The 20975-nt window shown below is 34.6% G+C and overlaps 1 protein-coding gene across 2 annotated transcripts in view; it reads right to left on the reverse strand.

The window, feature by feature from the left end:
- LOC102137890 (cadherin-10) overlaps nt 1-20975 on the reverse strand; it is a 161599-nt gene that overhangs the window by 125720 nt on the left and 14904 nt on the right. The window contains exon 2 of one of the 2 annotated variants that reach the window (XM_015451242.3): nt 2585-2695. The exons of the other annotated variant lie outside the window; for it this stretch is intronic. The gene's annotated coding sequence lies outside the window, so the exon portion shown is untranslated. The remainder of the gene's footprint in view (nt 1-2584; nt 2696-20975) is intronic. 2 annotated transcript variants of the gene reach the window in all.

The raw sequence follows: 20975 nt of genomic DNA on the forward strand, positions 1-20975 counted from the left end.
GGTATTTAGCTAGTTGATGATTGTTTGAAGGGCCTAATTTTATCCTGAGACAGTTCTGCAAAATAAACTTTCTTATATTGCCAATTATTCCATGACAACTGCTTAGCAATGTAGTTTCACAAATGCTAAATTAATTTTTTAAATATTGTGAAGTAGATTCCTAATGACATAAATGGGAAAATGAGGCAAAGAATCCTAAACATACATGTGTTGGACTACAGAAAAGAACATTAAATAGCTTCTTAAATATAAACTTAATTTTCAATGTTAGTTACAACAGTTTTGGAGTACATTTAAAAATTGTATTGACTAGGATTATCTTTATTTTTGCTTCCATTATGCTAATTGTATTTGATTAAATTTAGAGAGATTTAAATATTAATGTTTTTTTCATATCATAAATATGAATGTTTGGCCTCTATTTCAAAATACACATGAATAAAACATTACGTTTCCTCTGAATGGCAATGTTAAACTGCTCTACCAAATGGAATTATGATCTCTGAATATAGAGATTATATATTGATTTAATTTATTTCTGGTGAAATCTTCATACTAACATCAATAAATATTTCCTGGCAATATTCTCATCCTCAGGATTTTATTTTTCTCAGTTTAAATCCTCAAGAAGGTTTTAAGTGACTTGTACCTATGTGCACTGAGGGGATAGGGAAGACAGTTTGGAGATGTGAAGAAGTTAGAAAAATGTAAACAGGTTATAGCTGGAGAAAGTGGGGAAGCTGCACCTTTAATTGATGTCCTCCTAAGACTGTAAAAATTGCTCCTTTGCAGTCACTGAAGGCTACAAGGTACAATATGTAGGGAGGCTCAGCAATCAGTATTTAGTAAAGAAAACAGGAAAATAACAATATCCCTCTTTAGTACCCTCATTTGCTGAATGACTATTACAGGCCAAACACATTTATGCATAGCTTAAACATTGTTTCTCATCCTATATTATTTGTTGATCTGGGAAAAGACTATTTATTCCTTACCTTTTTATACCCAGGATTTAGCATAGATCCTTGTATAGATAGTTGCTCAATAAGTTCCTGGAAAATAATATATTGTTATTCTTCCCTCACAGGGTGCCCATGACTAGGCCATATTAAGTATTCACCCCTTTAATTGATACACCAAACAATGCTGATGAATTAAGTAATGTGATCAGCATAATATAGCTCACAACTGGTTAAACTGGGATTTTTTAAAGTCTTGGCCTGATGTGGTGGCTCCATGCCTGCAACCCCAACAATTTGGGAGGTGAGAGGATCACTTGAGACTAAGAGTTTGAGACAAGCCTGGACAACACAGGGAGACTACCTCTCTATAAAAAATAAAATTAAAATTAAAAAAAGAAAAGTCTTTCTCTGTCTTCCTTATTATGTTGTCTTCAAACAATAGACTGATCATAACTTGTAAAGTATCAAAAAACATAGTTATAGGGAGCGAATAAAATAGGATTATTAGAAAAATTGTTAAATATGTTTTGTCTCCTATTTTTCAGAGTAGATTTTTTTAACAATGAATTTTTAAGAGGGTCCCCCACCAATGGTCCCTTCCTCCTGGTATGCAAACCCTATGTGATCCCATCTTCTTTCATGTGCACGGATCTAGTGACTTGCTGCTAACCAATAGAATTCAGCAAAGGTGAAGAGATACATTCCCATGATTCAGTTACAAAAGATGGCAGCTTACTTACATCTTGCTAGGAGACTCTCTATTGCCTTCTCAGCTTGAATGCTTTGATGCACAAGCCACCATGTTGAAGAGGATCATGGAGCCAAGAACTGAGTGTGACTGAAGGCCAACAGCCATCAAGAAACTGAGGACTTCAGTCCAACAACCCATAGAAACTGGAACCTGCCAACAACCATCCATTGAGCAACCCCTCACACGAAACCTGAATTGCAACCATCAAGAAATCTTAAAGCAGTGGATCCAGCTAAGCCTGCCTGCATTCCTGACCTACAGAACTTGTGAGATAATGGATGTTTGTTGTTTTAAACAGCTAAATTTTGTGATAATACATTACACGTTAATAGATACCTAATACAATATCAAACAAATAAGAAATATTAGACATATTATTTTAATAAGAATTAGATATTAATATTTTTTAGAAAAAGGTATCAGCTGCTTATGATGATATGTGTGTGACGGGACAAAGTGTCTTAGTGGCCCACTGGAAGTAAGAATAGTTCACTGAACTAGAATAAATGCCACAATCAATGTGGTTGCTATTGCAATATGATATCCCAAAAAGGACATTTTATAAAGTTTTGCAATTTTGCTTTGGTGAAAACTTTATTGCTTTTGTTGTTTTTTGTTTTTTTGTTTTGTTTTGTTTTGAGGCAGAGTCTCGTTCTGCCGCCTAGGCTGGAGTACAGTGGCGCGATCTCTTTGGCTCACTGCAACCTCCGCCTCCCGGGTTCCCGCCGTTCTCCTGCCTCAGCCTCCTGAGTAGCTGGGACTACAGGCACCCGCCACCAAGCCAGGCTAATTTTTTGTATTTTTAGTAGAGACGGGGTTTCACCATGTTAGCCAGGATGGTCTCGATCTCCTGGCCTTGTGATCCACCCACCTTGACCTCCCAAAGTGCTGGGATTACAGGCGTGAGCCATCACGTCCGGTCGAAAACTTTATTGCTTGCCATCTTCTCTCACAGATATACTTCTTTTTTGCATATTTACGACTGTGAATATAGAAAATGTATTTCAACTGATAGTAAGGTTGAATTAAAAATAGTTTACTCACTTAGTGTCACAAAATAATGGAGCTTATACAATTGAGTAACCTCAATAATTGATCAATGTGTTAATGGTATACATTAATACTTTTTGTATTTCTTTATTATTGGGGGTAAAAGCTACACAAACACACTGGCCATTAGAAAGTCAGAAGTCAACTGAGAAAAGCTCTCAGGTTTATATACATAATTCTTACAGAAAAAAATAACTTTTGGAAAAGTTATTTGTTTCACTTGTTTACATTTACTGGTATGCTCCTATTTAATCAATACAGTAAGATTAATATGATGTAAATGGAGCTTTTGAAATGTAAGGTAGTTTTTCAATCTATCATAAAGTATTTGTGGTAATCAGAGCCCCTGATGGAATATTACTATTGTATTTTCAATTTTCTAAAAGACGACTAGACTTATCAAGATTGTGCAGTATGCCATTTGCAACACATTGAGGACACAGTCCTCTGAGAGATGTAATCCAAATCGACTGCTTCAGAAACATACTAGTAACGGCTTTGAGTGCCATTGTCATTACTAGGATAATTCTAGAGTACTTCCACATAGAAAAAAAAATGTTAAATAATTCAATATGATTTTTATTCCATTCCTACTGAAAGTATCTCTTTCTTAAAAGAAAAAAAATGTATAACTGAAGTGCGAATCTGCCATAGGGAATATGTGGAGAGTATCAGCACTGCCTATAGCTATTTCATGTTTTGTTCAACTATAGTTGTGGTGAGTAAAATACCTTTTAAAAACTCAGGAAAAACAATGCATATGTATTCTCTGCTGTTAATATATCTGTGAGCAAGTATAAATAACACGTGGCTAGATAAGACTCATTTTCATGCTTTTGCAGCCTTCCTAGAAAAAAAGGAAGACTACATCATCTTTGTTTTCTATGTGTTCTCTTTCTTTCCTGTGTAATAGTTTTCACATTTTTGTTCATTGTTTTCACTGTATTTTTCTCTCTATTGTTTGGCTTGCAAGCATCCTCTTTGCTGGAGAAGAAAAAAAAAAAGGAAATGACAGCTTTTATTTAACATAAAAGTGAAAGAATGTCCTTGGAAGTATTTGGGGCAGCTGGAGAAGAGTCTCAGAAGTACAAATGGGGACAATGTTGCTACCTAGGACACTGTGGCAATTGTCTCAAGCTTTACATAAACTTTAGGGCACATGAATTATTGGTCACTGAAGAATTAGTTTCTCATCAACATACATTCTGTGGTACAGATAAAATATTTTCCCTAGTTTTTGTATAGAAAGGATATTTTCAAACTGGGTATTTATTGCTCCCTTACCCCGCTAAAAACACCGTCTGTGTTTCTATTTATATATTCAATATTCTATGTTCTATGTATTTATTCAATAAATACATGTTGAATGAAGCGTTCATTTAAGAATGGGAAAAGGACAAATTCAACTTTGCATCTGAAGAATCACCTATTTAGAGAGATATCCAAACATCAAAACCAAGAGTTCAGTTTGTGAGTTAAAAATGTGCATTCTGGAACAGTATAACTAAGTCAAAGCAGACAGATAAAGAACATAGTCTGATAATAATGTTGATAAAGGTGCTTTCTGGTTCTATTGCATGGTCAGTGTCATTATATATATATAAAAAATATAATCATGGTGGATCCAAAATTGTTAAAACAATAATGACTCTCTATTGATAGGAAAAACTCTTTAAGTTCTACAGATAGGCTACATCCTTGCAATGAACATTTATGAAGTAGAAAAATGCAAACAAGTATGGATAAAGTTATGCTTGAATAATGGACTCTGGCATTACACAGCACACAATATATTCCTTAATTACTTCTAAAACCATACATAAATAGAAACATATCTCCGCAGCTTGCACCCTTTCAGTGTTATCCCTCCTGATCCAATGGTACAGAGTTTGGAAAACACTAACTGGGTGCAGATCTCAATGTAATTGATGATGTACATATTAAATAATAGCAGGCTGATAAATTAAGTATTTGAGGAAATGACCAGCATGACATTGCAGAAGCCAATAAAATGGGTCAGGGATGAATCTCTCCATTTTTTTTCTCTGTCACTGCCTTTCACAGTTTCTCATTGTTGGGGCCACCATCGGATGAAGATAGAATTTAGTTTTGGTTTCCAGACCGAGTAAACAGAGAACTAGTCACAATTATTGGTGTCCTCATGCCTGCGATAATTGTCTTTGCCAACTAGATTAAAATTTGATATTTGGGAGTATTTTATATGTACCCATGTAAACTGGGGCATAGTATAAGACTCATGTTTATCTCACATTTGCTTCTTAATTTTGCCATCTAATTATTCTGTGAAAAGCCAAGGCGGCAGGACTTATTTTCTGTGTGGTTCTCTCCTGCACTCCTATTGGTCAGAGCAGTAACAGATGACAATGCACAGGCTCTGGTATGTGCTATCTTCAGCTGCAGGAGTCAAGCACCGAGAGCATCTACATATTCTGTTGTCTCTGGTGAGTGTGGCCACCTCCCCAACACGTAAACATCCACTCTTAACTATGCTTTCTTCTCAACTTGCCCACGTTACCCACAGTCCATGATAATACTGTTCCCGCCTATTTCTCTAACCTCCTTTCTCACTGATTTCTCTTGATCAATTATCTTCTGGCACAATAGCCTCCATTCATTTTTACCAATACACCAAGCTCATTTCTGCATCAGAATTTTTATACTTGCTGTTCCTTTTGCATGGAAATCTCTTCTGCTCACTTTTCACATATTTCAAATATTTTATATTTCTGTTCACATTTCTCAATTCTCAAATATCACGTCGTTGGCACTAAAAACTGACCTTCAAAGACATTCTTGTTCTGTTTATCTTGTTTATTTTATTCATGTTATCACAATGTGATTTTTTTATAGTATTTAACTGTTAATCATCTGTCACTGAAATACATTCTACATGAGTACAGAAAACTAGTTTTGATTGTTCCCTTAGGAGCCACACTGCACGGAACAGTGCTTGGTATATTGTAGGTATGGAACAAATGGAATGAAACAGATAATATGTGAATAACTTCAATTCTTTCTAAGACTATGGAGCTTCCCTATAAACTCCTACATCTTTCATGGATGGCTTTTGCTCTCTGAAGCCTAAAGTGTTGGTGAATATAATTCCCAAATAATACCAGCAGAGCTCTCTAACCTTCACTTAATTTCCAGGTACCATTGGATTCTCACTGCCATGCCTACTTATTAGACTGGCTCTCTTCATATAAATTAAATCATATATGCAGTTCAACAAAGTGACCAAAGCTGAGTACAGCATATATTTTGGAAATTCTGCCTTGAGGCATGAGGAGGTCCTTATTGAGATCAACCTTAGTAGGTGTTCATTTCCCAAATCCCTTGGCAATTAGAAGTCATGAGCCTGATCATAGTGTTTTAGTGTTTTCCATTTATCCCTTCTCATTGCCAAGGTGTTAGCATATCTTGTGTTTTATTTACCCCAAATTACATAAATTATAGCTATATTCTTTTTATGGAATGTTGAGTGTAATTATTTTATGTTCTTTTTAAAAAAGTATATATTTCATTGCATTACATACATTTAGTTCTTTCAGCAAGTTAAAAAAAAAAAGAAAGAAGGTCTATGTGAAATAAGTTTTAGGAAGAAGTATCTAGCCTTGGCAAATAAAGTAAACTTCCATTTTCTCATTTTTCTGTTGCAAAGACAAAGTAATATTTAAATGTTCATTAACTAAGGAACTAAGTGAATAACTTTTGTGTTTACCAAGGCTCACAAGAACCAGGAATTTGTTTTCTCAGAAACAAATTTGGATGATGGTTAACATCGCAATTTTTTAAGATCTTTTACATTGTAGGAAAGAACACTGAATATAGGTTCTATACCTGGGGGTTGGATTAGGTTAAAAGGTAAGAAAAGGAATGAAGGCACAAAGTATATAGAAAAATGAATGGTAGAAATAAATGGCAGCATTGATAAATGTGAATAAAGCTCATACAAAGAAAAGGCCATTAGCAGATTGCAATTTTTTTTTCAAAATCTGCACATACCTCATACTTTCTATATTTAAAAAAAAATTCTACAATCAATTGTTCTTGTTCTGTGAGTACTTGAACATGAGGCTAAATAAAACTTATTCTCCAGAATAAACATTCTCAGGCACTCAGATGGTTTCATTGATTCCAGATAAGTAGGAGTATCAAATTCATATTTCTATTAGAACACTGGACTAAGGCCAAAGTCTTGTGTTTATCAATTTGTATGTCAGCTAAGTTCACTCTGTGGCATGACCATAAATTATACTGGTCCTCAGAGTGCATATACTATTTTTCCTCTAGCAGTTATCTTATCAATATACCTTTTTAAAAAAATTCAAGGACATTTAAGCAAGAAGTAATTTTAGAAAAGCACAAATCTCTCATTGTTATAATTCCATTGAATTTAACACCTCATCTTTTGAAAACACATATTCCTTTAGTCAAAAAGCTTTGCATCAGTTATTATGAAAGGGAATGGTCAATCCAGCCCCTTGCAGGTGCATCAAGCTGTATTCAAAATGGGTATATTTCAGAGTTTATCGAGAGTGGTACTGTTGATATTTTAGACTAGACAATTCTTCGTTAGGGAGGTGAATCTCGTGCATTGTAGGATATTTAGCAGCAGCCCCAGTGTCTACCTACACCATGCCAGTAGCAATGCATCCCTCCTGCTTTTGCCCTGATCATGGCAGACAAAAAAATGTCTCCAGACATTGCCAAATGCTATCTGGAGGGAAGGGAGAAAAATTACCCCAAATGGAGAACCACAAAATTGTCATATTGCCTAGAATATCTGTATTGAGATCAATAACTTAAGAACCAAAAGCAAACTTTAAACAAAATGTACAAGTTTAAAGAAAAAAAATAAGACTGAAAGTAGGACCTGGCTAAAGTCTGGAGGAGGCATGAAGCATATGTTTGTTAATTAATTTGTAAGTAAACTTACAATGTAAGCAAAATATTTATAGGATACTGTTGTGTTTTCCCAATTCTAGGCTATTTTTATAAAAGCTTAAAGCTCAAGACTCATGAGTTAATCTAATCCAAATTAGTAATTGTATAAATGCAAAAATAAGTCTTCATGGAGGTCAGTTATTTCCTTAAGGGTTCTTACTAGCATAGGTGATCCAAAAACCCAAAATGTTAGTCTTCAGTCTCACACAAAATTACCTAAAACATTCTGTATACTCTCAAACATACATGTAGACTGTCTTCCACAATGCACCGTAACTCAGGAAAAGATTAACAAGCTCATTTAGACTAAAGTGTGTACGCGATTGATAAGACTTAGTAAGTTCTATTTTGCAATAATTGACAAAGACACTAGCTAGAAAAACAGGCACTTGAGGTCTGAGGGAGAAGGTAGAGGGCAGAGTGCTTAGGTTCAGCAGGGTTCAAAAAGTCAATTTCTCTAACCAATAGTAGACAAAATACATAATTTTTAAAGATTCTACCTTAAAAGTCTGTCTCTCTGTCTACCTTAGTTTGCACTTTGATTTTCATTGGAATGAGTTAACTCAACATGATTTCTGTAACAATGTCTCCATTTTTGTGTATGGGGCAAGCTGTGAAAAAGAAATGTCATTTGTGGAATTTCTGGCAACTTAGCCATCTTTAGTTACACCTTTCTCAATACTTACAATACTTTCCCATATTAAAAAAGAAACAGCTGGTACTCATTTACAATATGGAAATTATAATTTCTGAATTATAATTTGTTGATAATTAGTAAAATTTGCTGACAAAATTAGTTGACTATTTGAAAAAGAATTGGCTCCTCATAGCCTATGCATGCCAATATAAATTCTAAATGACTTTAAGAGCAAATGTAAAAGTGATACTATTTTTTAAAAAGCTCTAAGAAAATACCATTCACTATTTCTTAGATCTTAGGATAAAAAAAGAACACAAGAATAAAGAAATATCTGACCACAAATTAATGGAAGATGCAACAAAGGAATAACCAAATAGCTGCTTCTAAATCTTCATTTGTTCCTCTTTAGAATTACATATCCATACTCCTCTGCTATGTGCCTCCTAGGGCCTCCTCGTAGAAGAGATGATACCAACCTCCCCGCCTGTTGCACTTGGATCACTTTGTCATTATCAATACACCTGTAAACCCAAATGGTCTTCTTGTGAAGGGCTTGTTTACAAAGCCATATGGTTTTAGAATTGTAAGGAATCTTAGCAATCAGTCTGTTCTCCACCCTCTATTTTACATATCAGTGTCAAACACGTTATGTGATTTTACCTGTATCATGTGCAATGGCTAAAAGGGTAGATTACACTTCTCAAGAGTGTCCAGTTTCAATGTGTGTTTGGTTAGGGGTTCATTTTCTGGTTTTTAGAACTTTTTCCCTGTTAAATGTAAAATATGAGGTAGTTCATCATCTGTTCAGAAACCCAACTCAAAGAATGGACCACTATTATTAGCATAATTATGGATAAAACTGATGTAAAAGCATTTAACATGGAAGTGATTGCAAAATTTCTGAGTTTCTGGAAACTACACTCTTAAGAATATGACTGAAGGATAACTTCTTACGAAGCAAAAGTTGAAATCATTTGAAGAGACAACGCTGTTGTAGAGTAGCTACATGTCTGAGTGTTTCATTGTCATTTGTTTTTTAAATTCTTTCAATTAACAAAATATTTACTTAATAATTTAAATATCATTCTTAAAACACATGTGATTATTCTACAGTCTTGAAAAAATACTAAGTGGATAAGCATGAAGCCTTTTTCTTTTCTGTATTTTATATTTTTGTTAAAGTTCTAAATTTGTATCAGCTATTTCTTTTAAATGCTGGCTCCTTAATTTTGTTTGACATAGAGATTTCAAACTGGTTCTATCTAACTGATTAAACAAATAGCCCAGTAACTGGCACTGGTCATTTTAAAGAATCATAAAGAGGCAAAAGGTATATTGTGTAATTATCTAAATAATCCTTAAACTCTCCACAACAGTTTATCAAATGTTTATTCATAATCATGCAACTCATTATCTATAGGAACATTTTCTTTTCTTTAATTTGACTTCCTGGTCTTTGTAGAGCTTATTTTATAATGGTATTAAATGACATATTAAGAAATACCTAGAGGTACTGTATATTATTTAATTTTGAATTTTTTACAAACTGCAAAGGACTGTAGTCCAAACATCTGATTTTAATAATTTTTTAAATTGTTTTAATGTGCTCTATAGGATTGTTGAGTAATATACTAAGATAGTCAATCATAAAACAGCCCAAAACATGACACTCCTTTCTTCTCTCCTATTTCTCTACTTTTGAGATGGGAATGTCTATCCTGTACCTGTCCCACCACTGCATGTTGGAAGTACATAGTATGTTTGATTTCACAGATGCATAGTTGGAAAACAATCTACTTCAAGATGAACGGTACCGCGAGACTCATCTGTATCTGAATTAGATGATATTTAGATGAGACACTGGACTTAGATTTTAAAGTTGATGCTGGAATGAGTTAAGATTTTCAAGGCTATGAGATAAAACAAATGTATTTTGCCTGCAGGAAGGACATGAATTTTGGAGGGCCAGGTGCAAAATGCTGAATATTTATAAATATTAATTGTCTGAATATTTATGTTCCTAAAAAATACGTATGTTGGAATCCTAACCCCCAAGATAATATTACAAGGAAGAGTCTAGGAAGTTGATTAGGTCATGATTGGGATTAGTACTCATAAAAGTGACCCCAGAGCGCTAGCTAACTCCCACTACCATGTGTAGTCACAAGGAGGAGGAGTTGTCTCTGTACCAGAAAGAGGGCCTCACCATATACTGACTCTGCTCGTCTTTATCTTGGAGTTTCTAGCCTTCAGAACTCTGAGAAATAAATTTCTAATATTTACAAGCTACCAACTTTATGGTAGGTTGTCATTGCAACCAGAAGGGACTAAGAAAGTCAACATTGAGGTTTGTTCACAAAAAGAAATGGTTTGTAGCAGTAAAATGAATGATATATATTTACACACATCAGAATAAATACTTCTCCAAAAATCTACCTTAAATTATCTCTTTTTTAGTTCTACCTTACTAACTTCAGCTCATAAAGCTCTTATCTCCTCACACATATTAATAGGCATAATATTTTTATTAAACATATCAATAGTTTTTCTAAAGTTAACAACTTGTTTTCTGACATCCTTTGACAGCTCAAAATGCAGATTTATATCTATTATAGTCTGACAAAACAATATACATTAAAAGAAGATTGCACATCTTTCTAACACGTACATTAGCTCCATCAATAATTACATCTCCAAATAGGCTGAGAAAAAAAAATTATTAAAAAGGAAAGTTATTCATGTTTTGTCTAAAATGAATCAGCCTTAATGATTAGTAAATTAAGATAAGACCTTGAATAAGGTATATAAAATGTGATTGTGTCCTTTTTCTCTTCAAAAAATGGTTACGGAATAAAGAGAGATCTCTGAAAGTGAAAATACACCGTAGCTCTGTGTTTGATTTAAAACCATACAAGTTCAACTATTTTTCCACGTATATACTAAGGACAGCACATCTGCTTGTTAAAGTTGTACTTTTCTGACCTTTGTATACTGTTTATAATTGCTTTAGGCAATGAACTTTGAATACTCCAGTTGTGTATTACCACAGTTATAGGGCAGAAGAGGTCTTTTTTCATCCTCTTCTTGTTGCCACTGTTCTGTTAAGTGGTGTCCATACCAGTCTGTATTCATATTAGACATAAAGAATGTTGAGAGAAGAGGCACAAATGAAATATACAAATCCCATAAAGCAGCAATCAATTTAGCTGACTGACTAGCTCTGGACAGCTTGTGTCAACTTTTGAAGGTTTATGGAAATCTCTTTTTAGTTCCATCTTATCGTCAAGGTCTAACTGCCAGCATAACACAAGACGCTTGGACCTATCAGCATTTGACTTAATATTCTGAGATTGAAACTGGGATATATCTGCCAGCATGCAGCAAATAGTGGTAGGTCTGATGCAGTTTAATTCAAAAGGGAGCCTCCATCGGCTGCCTCCTCAAGGACGTCAGATTTGTCTCTAAGAGCCCCCACTCCGCCTCTCATCTACAATGCCAATGAGTGTCAGAGAAGCAGTGTGGACAAGGAATCCCAAAGAAGAAACCGGGTCTCCCTGAGATCTCTGGGACTGGCTGCAATCTAGAAACCCCACAGAATCCCCATATCCATTGATCTATTCATGCATTTGACCAAGGCATATCTACTAAGAGGACACAGGGCTAAGCAAATCAAACAGCCTTCTCAGCCATAAAAAGCTTGCTTCCATTTTAGTGGAAAGATTCAGATAACAAGTACAATATATAAGTAACATAGCAGAAACAAAACCAGCAAACTCACTGTCAGCAAGAAGCTTGATCTCACTGAGAGGATATCAACAATAACCACATGGAAAAAGTAAAATATAGAGTATATTGCATGTAACACATGTTCAGAAAACACCAAAACAGGAAAACGGCATAGGGAATGTGGAGAGATTTCTATTTTAAATTGGAAAGTCCGGGGAAGCCTTCCTGAGTCATTTTGACTAAAGAACTGAAGGAAAAGAGAGAAAGTCTCATTGCTCTCTCTCTCTCTTTCTCTCTTTTTCTCATCTATAGAGATAGATAGACATATTTATGTGTGTGTGCATGCACACATATAATCCATGTATACGCATTATATACACGATATACATGTGTGTGTACACACACACACAGATATAAACATCTTTCATTCATAAGGGACAGCAACAAGTAAAGGCCCCACCCACGGTAGAGATATGATGGAATGTTATATGACCAGCCTAAAACTAGGATGACTAGAGTGGTGTGAGTCCTGACAGAACAAAAGATGAGGTTAGAGAGGAAATGCAGATCCAACTGCATTGGCTTCTTGCCAGCTCTTGCAACGTCTTTGGCTTTTACACCAAGTGAGACATTTGCACAGAAGACTAACATGATCTCATTTACTTGGGTTGAGAGAGACTGAGGTACAGCAAGCACAGAAACAAGCAGACCTGCTTGAAGGCTACTCAATTCAGTTAGAACGAAGACTTCAGTAAATGTCAGCACAAACTCAAACTCACAAGTCACAGCTGACCTTTGACAAAACATATTAATTTGATGTGCGAATGATTGTTGACAAAATTTTTCAGCCTCTAAATGTTATGGGAAAGAGTATGCATGATGAATCAAGAATATATTTGATCGCAATTTGACTGTGAGAACTGGCAAGGAGGAAGAAGAAAGCGCCTGAGGGAAGAAGGGACATTTCCCTGGCTAGCCACAACAAATTCATTAGCTCTGCTGATATTGAAGGATCAGTTTCAGCAGGCTGCAGAATTTGGAATGCATTAGCATGGATGAAAATTTGTAGATCAGATATGTACCTTATTCAGATCACTCTAGTGTTCTGATTAGAGAATGGATTACCATTCTAAAGCCCAGCCAGTTTTGACAGTGATAATCATGAGGCAATTGAAATCTGCTAATCTAAACTTTTGAATACAGACTCTAACTCCTCTTCAGGTCCCCAGGACTTAACAAAATCCTAGGACAGATGAGGCATTTATTGGTGGTGCTAGCAGCGAGGTTCTCAATATTCCAGAGACAACAAGCATTGCTTCATGTATTTTAATCACAAAGAAATAAAAGTATAGGTAGTTAGGGGAAATAACCCTCTAATGTCAGGTTTATATTTTACTCTCATATTTTTAAAAATAAAACCTTCACTTAGTATCATTCCGTTTTGTAAATTTTAAAAAAGTTAGAAATTATTTAGTTTAATCCTTTTATTTTCAAGAGGAGGATTCTGAGACCACATAACGTGATGTGACTAGCATATCTGACCTCAGTGGTAGCACTTTCTAGGACATATAAAACTGTAAGATAGCTTCAAAAACTGTTGTTCTTATAAAGCCAATTGCAGGGAAAAGGGGAAAAATGCTATGCCTCTGCCAGAAATGAGAATTATTTCACCTTTCCTTTGTGTCACGCAGGAAGAAGATACGACTGGGAACTAGAGCTACTGGATCAGAGCAGCCTCACAGCACTCATTCTGCAGCCAATTCCAAGCCAGCAGTCCTGCAGATGCAGGGAAGCTAGTGAGGCACACTCCTGGTGGGGGTACTAGTTTTATTTAACAGTCTTGAACAGCTGGACAGCACAATGCTAACGACCACTTGAGCATGAAAGTGTCTGATGATTGCATATAAAATATGGCATGCAATGAGGAAAAAGGGTAATAACAATATACCACAGAACAAATGTGCAGTGCCAGGCCAAAATGTGTAAATCGCATAACAAATTTTAACAGAGAACTGTCTTTGTAATGTGCATTCTTAGAGTGGACTATTTCTTTCAAATCAGAAATAATTTAAACAATCAGAGAAATTCTCTCTTTTCAATCACCTCAAACATATGTAATTGGAAAATGATGCAATATTAGCAATAGAGAAATAAGAAAATCCTAAGAAGAGAAATTTTCAGGTCCGGTAGGAGCTTTTCAGTGACATTTAAGCATCATGTGAACAAAAATATTTATGAATTGAGGCAACACTGTGGTCGGAATATCTCTTACCTTGCAGAAAAGGAATGCTATCAGAAACAAAGCATGTAGAAGGCAGTGCTGAATTCCAAATGCAATTGCAGGGTGAGCTGTTTTTAAATAACAGCATATGTGTTTTTAGGGATTTGCCTCGCAGCATGTCTCTCTTTTTTTTTTCCCATATAACTGTCAACTATATCCGTGATGAAAATGAAAAATGTATCACTCAAAACTTTTTGTTTTCTGAACTGTACCTTATCTAGTGAGAAATGAAGTTCTCTCTCTCTCTCTTTTTTCCTAAGAAATACATTCCTGTAACATTTCAACACTATCAAAGTATAACAGCAGGTTGAAGGAAACACAGGACATAGCCAGGTACCCACACAGCAACTGTTTTTTGCTTGTTTTGTTTTTTGAGAGCTCAGTAGGTACTCTGAGGTCTAGTAGAGAAAAAGACTCTGTCATCAAGGAGCGGTGTCCTGTTGTGAGGAGAAACAACTTATAAACCAATAACACACCTCTTCTCTGCACTGTTTCCTCCATAGCACTTATTACAAATAAGTCATATGAAATGTTTTTGTTATTCACATTTTACTGTCTGCTGCCACCCTTGAAAGTAAACTCTACGAGATCATAGATTTTCATCTATTTTATATATGGATTTTTCCTCACTGCCTCAATCAATATTTAAATAAATCAGATAATAATTATCAAATATTCCTGTTAATATTACAAATTATGGGTAAACAACATGTACAAAGAGATAGGAAAATTTAATTCCCTCTGAGACATGTAAAGATACTTATGATGAGGTGACACACTGGGTATGGTGATCTCTAGGTCCTAGAAAGTTTCCATATCAGAATATGAAATTGCATGGCTAAAGTCTAAATGACTTCATTTTGCTTCCCATCTCATGAACCACCCCAAAGTATTTCTTAAAGTAATTTTGTAGTTTCATTTCTGAGATTCCAGGTTCAGAATGGAATTTAGAACCAATTCTTCCAAGTGCCAATGTTTGACGAAAGCAAACTCAAATCAAGAGGTAGTAAGGCGTACGTTGAAGGTCCCTTGATTGGTGAAAAAGGCAAGTCTGGAATCCATATGCTGAAATGCTCATCTTCTCTATCATTAGCTTCTATGAACCATGTGCCTGCATGTTCTCACACAAAGGACTGCATTACCTCAAAGAAATACAATAGAGCTGGAAAATGCTAACAGGAAGACAACTAAAGTATCATTAAAGAAAAGAAGTAGCTTTGTAAAGGAAGACCTTAAAGATTAGAATCTTCAATCTGGAAACTCTGACATCTATTAAATCATGAAGAAGGTGGATAGTGTAAAAGCCAAGCTATCCACAAACTTCAATTATACTAGGTCTTAGGGCACCCTTTGAAGTTTAAAAGAGATAAATATAGGAAAATAATGGGAAGTGCCATACTACTTTATTTATTAGGTAGAGTGCTCATGGAAGTAACACAGGCTGAAAATATAATAGGTTCATAAAAGGTTTAGATAAAAAACATGCAATAAATCAATTCCAAACTATTAAAGGGAATTGGCCCAATATACGGTTACTACCACTTTTATCTTTGTCAAAGTACAGAACTCTCCTTGCTCTTTAGTTATATTGGAAGTGCCTAAGCTTGAACATTGTTGCACTGATATTAAAAAACCAGGTGTCTTAGTAATATGAACTAAATAGCAAGAGTAGATATGGTGCAATACTCTACACATAAAGCCAAGGTGAAATTTCCAAATGACCATTACAGCAATGTGATTAGATATATTAAATGCTCTCTGAACACAAATTTTTCAACGGTGTGTATTACATCTTTAAATTTAGATGCAAGAACTGAGATCTATCTATCTATCTATGTATCTATCTATCTATCTATCTGTCTATCTGTATACATATATATATATTCATGAATTCACAAACAAGAAAATGTACCAAAGCTATTTCCCTTCTAGATGTGCAGTTTAGATTTTGGTAAATGGTTTTAGGTTTTGGTACATGGCATCATTTTGAAGCATCTTAGGCTCTTGGTGTTAGGGATTTATAAAGTTCTCCTACATCACAAAACTCATTACATTTTTAAGTGTTAATCTTTGTTGCAGAATAAAATATTTTCATTATATAATACTCTCATTTAGTAATTACGATCTGAAAAGTTTTTACTAACATTTAAGAGAGAATTTATTTATCTTGGGCTCTTATGTTGAATCATGTTCTCTTATCACGATGCTTGAGCTACATTAATATGAATTACTTGTAGAATAATGTTGCTGGAACACATGTAAATTAAGCATAAAAGCTTATCATATAAACGTTTGTGCTTCTAATACTTACAAAGTCAACACAAAAAATAAAAATAACTGCAAACACAATTCACAAAACCAATGGCCATTCAAATTCATGTTAATTTTATGGATCAGATTCTTTGGGTTCCCAAAACAATGTGGTTGATGACTATGTGAATACGGCACTGGGAGCTAACAGAGAGAGTTTTAGAGATTGATAGGCTTGAAGTAAACTTTTGATTCATTTTTTCTCTATATGGTAAAATTTTTACATAATTCTTATAATTGACCATTATATAATTTGAAGCTTATTTGGCAAAAACTGATAAAATATATGGTATGACTTTATCTGTTCCTTTTTCAGAAGGCTCAAGGAAGGAGGCATGAAAGGGATAATAACCACGATGGAAAACAGGTCCTAAAATAACATGAAAGTAATTTGATAGACGAGCTACCCACGTTAAGCATGATTATATTAAACACATTCATAGTATCACATGAAAGTTCTCAAAAGTCATACAACTTGAGTCAGGTTTGAGAAACAGTATTTTATACCATAACTTTGATGTAGATTTCTAATAGTAAATTTTTATTTAAAAATATAATCTAGCTGGGTGTACTGGCATACGCCTATAATCCCAGCTACTTGGGAGGTTGAGGCATGAACCACTTAAACCTGGTAGGCAGAGGTTGCGGTGAGCTGAGATCATGCCACTGCACTCCAGCCTGGGCAATAGAGTGAGACTCTGTCTCAAAAAATTATATACATATATATATATATGTATATTTTCTTTTATGGTTAAAGCCACAGGAAGAAAAAAATGCTGCTGAATATTTTTCCGGTAATAGCTATTCAGGTTGCTAAAACTCAATGAGCGGTGTGTGTGTGTGTGTGTGTGGTGCCTGTATGGTGTGTGTGTTGTGATGTGTATCTGTGTGAGGTATGTGTGTGTGTAGCAGTGTGTGTGTATACGGTGTGCTACTTATGGATGGGGACAATGAGTGGTCAGCTTATGTTATAAAGATGAAATTAGAGTTTAGAATCTTTCATCTTTCTCCTGCACAACAGAGTTCATTATGATCGGCAAGGTTTTAAAAGTTAATTCGTTTTTACTGAAAACTTAATCCATACTTGTAAGAACAATTTCTAAAAAAAATTAAGTACAGTGAAAATCCTCTAGATTCAGACATGCAAATCCCTTACCCTTCTACCCAGAAGCAACCATTGTGACTATTTTCCTGTATACAATTAAAAATATTCTATGCATATTAAATAATATCACCATATGCCTTATCTGCCTTACTAGAAACATTTTTAAAAAGTAAACTATTACATAATGCTAAAGGGATGACATGAAGTTCACTGAGGAATTCATGGCTACTTTTACGTTAGTTTTAGTGACATTTTCTTACACATAATACTAATCTTCTCACTGCTGTGAATATATTTTGAAAACTCGATTTTACATATTAATAAAATAAAACAGTGTTTAAAATATGACACATTTGGTGTACTCTTAAATGCTTAAATCCTACTTAATTTTAGGGCAATTTTCTCTCATTGAAAAGTAAAACAATAAATCACCAATAAATAGAAATTTTATAAAAAGAAAAATATAGAGTGAAATAATAGGTCATATATTTTTTCCTCTCGGGAATACAGGCATGTATATTTAAATATGCAATAGCGGTTAAGAATGGAGGGGCAGGGACCATATTATAAGAGTTTAATTCTGGTTCTCTCGCTTACTAGCTTTGTGATTTGTGAAAATCATCTAAACTTCTTTGAGCCTCAGGTCCCTCATTTGTAAAATGGAGGTGATATAACCTGCTTCCTTTAACACGATGATGAAAGGAAATACTAGAGGCAAACCACTCTATACATTGTCTAGTATGTAGAAAGTGTTCAATAAGTGATACCTATCATTTATTTATTTGTGTTAACACATTTTAATAGCAGAAGAAAACATCTACATACAATCAGTATTAGTGAAAGCACAATGATAGCTTTAAATACACGAACAGTATGTACTGCACAGCACACACACACACCACACACACACTAATATAGTATATGTATTATCTCAGTTAATTAGAAAAAAATAAACTCATGAAGTTGATATTGTCCAAGTTTTTATTTTATAGTGAGGAAAACTTTGACTACTTTTACAGCATCATGGTAGTAACACAGGAATGGGAATTTTAAGTGTAAGCTCTACATCATATTTTGTTGATGACCAGCTATAAGATTAAAAGCAAATTGTTTTCCCAGGGGAAATAAAAACCATAGAGTTTGAAATAATGCCTCCCCTGGTTACACAGATGAACCTAAACTGAGGCAGGATTTAAACAAAACTATCTTGCACATCAAAGACTCATCAGTGTGACCATCAGTAGTTCTAACAGCTACAAAACACTATAACACCAACAACAAGCATACACTAGAGACAATTATACTTTCATCAGTGGGAGAAGATGCTATACAGCAATCAAACCAAAACAATGATATTTTAAAGATATTAAAGACATTTTAAAGCTATCTTTACTGGAAATGTAGTGGAGACAAACTGCAGACACCAAGTGGTAATTCAATATACATATGAATTTGAGAGCACATATGAGAAAAATGCTACTAGTGGAGAACAGGTAGAACATACACACACTATTTGTTTAATTCCATTGCCACCCCTCAGGTTGGTTTATCTGAAATCTAAGCTTCTGGTTGACTTGGAAGCATTTGGGTGTATATTAACACCAACAGCCATGCATATAAAATGCCAAGAACAGAGGTTGATACTTTTTTACCCTACTTGTCTCTTTGAACTTCTTTTAAGTGAAGTTTTAAAATAATACCTCTTTCATAAACTTTTTCATTACATCTGAACCCTTTAAGCTTGTATTCAAGTTTCTTCATAAATGTATTTTCTTAGCATAAACCCAGATTGGTGTCTTAGTTACCAATTAAACTTCCATATTCATTCCTGCCCTTGCTCACAGAAATACAAATTCTGGAACACTTGGCACCCCCATCTCCCCCCCCGCCTTGCCACCGCCCCCCAATACACACACATATTCTATATATTCTCCAAGCCAAAGTCAGGTAAAAATTCCATGCCCTCCATTACATCAGTTTTCTTACTTATACTGATGATCCTAGTACTTTATTAGTTTCTTTTAGTGCTTAATTATATGCCACCAAGTACTTCCATGCATTATTTTATTTCTCAAAGATATAGTATGTCTCTTAGGTTTTCTACTATATTCATCTCACTAAGTCAAAGTTCTGTAGAGAATATGTGTTTAAAACAATAAATGGCTATAAAACAAGAATCAATTTAACAAAAAATCAAATAATTTGTATTTCTCAAAATGAGTAATGTCCTCTTCAATAAGCTTACTTTAAAGAATAAATACTTGTCATTTTCAATGTATTTAGAAAACTTTCTCTTTTGAAACTGATTTTAGGTTCAGTTTATGAGCTTGGATATAGAAACATCTCAGTATTTTCGAGTTACAGTTATGAACATCTCAATATTTTCTAGTTATAATTATGAATCTACCCAAACCACCCAGCAAGACTTTTAAAATATATTTCACCATACCATAACTTTTACTTCAAAAATTCGGATTCAGCAGGTCTTAGGGTGAGGCCAGTTGTATATATTAAGTGAAAAGGATAACAAAGAAATAAATAAAAAGCAAACTCATCAAGTGAAGAAAAAAACTACATTAAAGTTTCTCCTCTTAAAAAGACAATTGCTTTAGCTTAAAGAAGGAATTGACAGGGTTTGGCTTTGCGTCCCTACCCAAACTTATCTCAAATTGTAATCCATAGGTGTTGAGGGAGGGGTCTGGTGGGAGGTGACTGGATCATGAGGGCAGTTTCCCCATGTTGTTCTCGTGATAGTGCATGAGTCTCACCAGATCTGATGGTTTTATAAAGGCTCTTCCCTCTTTGCTTCCTTCACAGGCTCTCTTGCCTGCTGCCATGTAAGACGTGCCTACTTCCTCTTCTGCCATGATTGTAAGATTCCTGAGGCCTCCCCAGCCATGCGGAACTATAAATCAATTAAATCTCTTTTCTTTATAAATTACCCAGGCATGGGCAGTTCTTTATAGCAGTGTGAGAATGGACTAATATAGGAATATTGTCCAGTGGAAAGAAAAACAACTTTTGTGTCTCTCGTGAGTCATTTAATCTTCCAATTACTCAATGTTAGTATACTTGTCTGTAAAATGCAAACCATAATATATGTTCTACTTATATGGTACATGAGTTGGGGATGTAAATAAAAATCAGAATGATCTTGGTTTTAAGAAAGTAAAATTATACAA

The sequence above is a fragment of the Macaca fascicularis genome, chromosome 6 (genome assembly GCF_037993035.2).
Source record: "Macaca fascicularis isolate 582-1 chromosome 6, T2T-MFA8v1.1".
NCBI lineage: Eukaryota > Metazoa > Chordata > Mammalia > Primates > Cercopithecidae > Macaca > Macaca fascicularis.